The sequence below is a fragment of the Phyllobates terribilis genome, unplaced genomic scaffold (assembly GCF_046119375.1).
Source record: "Phyllobates terribilis strain yellow unplaced genomic scaffold, ASM4611937v1 Scaffold_483__1_contigs__length_1377234, whole genome shotgun sequence".
In the NCBI taxonomy this organism is placed as follows: domain Eukaryota; kingdom Metazoa; phylum Chordata; class Amphibia; order Anura; family Dendrobatidae; genus Phyllobates; species Phyllobates terribilis.
Genome location: NW_027363243.1, coordinates 238,879 through 241,784, shown reverse-complemented (window position 1 = coordinate 241,784; position 2,906 = coordinate 238,879). Strand labels below are relative to the sequence as shown.

General features: G+C 45.0%; 1 pseudogene; it reads right to left on the bottom strand.

Annotated features, from left to right (window-relative positions):
- Positions 1 to 2,516: 2,516 nt before the first annotated feature.
- On the bottom strand, positions 2,517 to 2,618 carry LOC141229505 (U2 spliceosomal RNA; annotated as a pseudogene).
- Positions 2,619 to 2,906: the final 288 nt, after the last annotated feature.

Sequence of the window (2,906 nt, the reverse complement as noted above, 5' to 3'; positions counted from 1 at the left end):
CAGACCTGAGACCTGAGTAGTCTGGAAAGCCTGCAATTTGTTACCTTTTAATGGCTAACGGAAAAGATGGTATCAACCACTGAGGACTCTCAAATCTAAATACTCTTCTATCTACTGGCTAATACGGTACAAAGATAGATGTTTTTCCTGTATCAATTTATTCAGTGGAATCCTGCTGTTTGTACAGATGAGTCCAGTGGGCGGTCCTACTAGTGATTGACAGCTATCTTTGCCTGCATGGTCATACAGGGAACTGTCAATCACTTAGTAGGACCGCCCACTGGACTAGTGTACATACGGCAGGACTTTTCACTGCATAAAATGCCAGTTTTGCTGACTCTCTTCCCACAGATATGTCTATCAGTCTGATCAACTTCTCTGCTCTACAACACCCCCTACAGATCTTATACCATTTCAGCATGACAGGTTCCTTTAATCACCTGCAGATGACATAAGTAGCCATGTTCTGTGTGGCTTACGGAGGGGCTTGATTGCTTGTCAGCTTCAAACAGGTTTCATTTCTTCTGATTCGTTGTAGCCGAGTTCTAAACTGTATTAAGAAATTCATTTCTCTGTTTATTTCTATTAGATGTCGGGGAAGCTTGGAACAAATGTGGAAAGTGTTCTTCAAGAAGTTGTCAGGAGGCTTCCACCGTGAGTACGGACTAATGCGGCTCTATCCATCTTCTCTTTATTAAAGGGAACCTGTCACCTTGGAAAATGCTATGTGCCTGCAGGTATAGGGTTAATCTGCAGATAAATATTGTTACAATGCTGCCCGGCCGCCTTATTGATAGTGTAGGTATCGGGAGAAAATTAACTTCTTTCCTCCCTGCAGCCGCCGGCCTTCACTCATCGTTGTGCACGGAGCGGCTACAGTCTTGGATCACAGCACCGCTCACTATATCAGGGGCGACGGCTGTAAACCCGGCCTGGATTTTGATTGACAGCTTGCTCTGCACAGATGCGCTGCAGAACCACTTAGAATCTGAGTGAAGGAGTAGTATGTTCACAGATAGAGAATATGGCTCATCCACGTGCGGATCTGCTCCACGTCCGATTACATATTTGTGGGAGAAACCCTAGTGGCAGCCTCATATTTCTGACATGGATCCTCTAGCACTATTTGTGCACCTGCGGCTCCCAGCATAACTTGATGAGAGACCGTCAGTCTGCTGGGACCTGTAGTTTCACTACAGCAGGAGTGTCACAAGCTGCGGACCTCCGCTCACTCCAGCACTGGTCGGCATTTTCAGCACGTGAACGTACGCTATGCTTTCTGGAGACACAAGGGTGTAGATAATTTTATCAAACCCTTGACTGTAAGTTTGCTGAACCCTAAGTGGATTATATTGTTCCCACAGTTTCAGTTTTGGACCATTTAAGGGGAATTTAAAGGGTTCTGGCCACTGATTTTCCTTAAAGGGGATCAGTATCCCTGTATGTCTTTGTATATACTTGATAAAGACCTATAACAGGTCGAAACGTTATGTGATGGCGGAATAAACTTTGTCTTTTGGAATTCATCACTCTGCACTGAACGCTGTTACTTACCTTTATTCCCCTTAACAGGATGTCTTATTTTTGTGTTTAGTCCCAAGATTGAAAAGGGCAGCCCTCTTAAAGCCCTGCTGTTTGACTCCACGTTTGATCACTACAGAGGCGTCGTAGCAGCATCGCCCTGTGTGGAGGTGACGTGTGTAAAGGCAATAAAATCGTGTCTGCCCACTCTGGCAAGTGCTATGAAGTCAAAGAGGTTGGCATACTGACCCCAGAGGAAGTGCCAGCCAAAAAACTAAGTTTTTTTTAATAATTTTATTAGCCTTTCCCTCTGTCTTCACCAATCAGCCCTCTGTATTGATGATCAGATCAAAGATGTAGACAGGGATTGTCTCACGCTGCATCTCCTTCCTGATTGTATCACTGAGAAGACAGAAGCTGCCCCATCCCATTCTCCAAGAAATGCAGAACCCAATGCATCTGCTGTCCGTGATCCTCTTATTGTCAGAGGACATCATTAGGGAATGCATTTTCTCATTGCTTAAGAAATTGTTGGGGGATCCTGCTAATTGCTGAATAATAAAACTGCAGCACCGCTCCATTTAAAGCAGTGTTTCCCAAACTCCAGTCCTCATGGCCCCCAACAGGTCAGGTTTTCAGGATTTCCTCAGTGTTACACATGTGATGAAAGTATCATCAAGGAATCAGGAATTCTCTCACCTGTGCAATACTATGGAAATCCTGAAGACATGACCTGTGGGGGGCCGTGAGGACTGGAGTTTGGGAAACACTGATTTTAAAGGGACTGTCAGCACAGAATGACTGTTGAAACCAAGTACAAGCGCTCCGTGGATCACGGCGTGGGCCAATCCTTTATATACACCTTCCCACCTGCTTGTTTTACCTCTGTCTCCTTCCTTCTCTGGTTCTATGAAGCCAGAGCTGTCAATCAAAGAAGAGGAGGGTGTGGATAGAGGGAAAACAAGCAGGTGGGAAGATAGATAGATAGATAGATAGATAGATAACATTGCAATACAATATATTGGTAAAAGCAAAGCACATATACTAAATGAGAACAGATACTACACTTGATGTTAGCCAAAAGGCTGAGAAGCGATAACCTGAATTTGTTTTGGCCTATGACTGCACCCTGTCTTCAAGAAGGCACCCATTGTAGGGATAGGGACAAAGACTCCCCTAGGAGGACATGTTGTTCATCAATAGACACCTTAAAACCCACAACTTTACTGCTTCTTGCAGCTGCAGCCCACGCATGCATTTTTAATCTGCATGAGTCTGCCTATTTTCAAACATGCTCCCCTCCCCCCCCAATGTCCCATGTACCTGCAGACAAGGGGATGGGGAGAGGATAACTAATTAGTGAACAAACAAGCGGCGGTCCACCT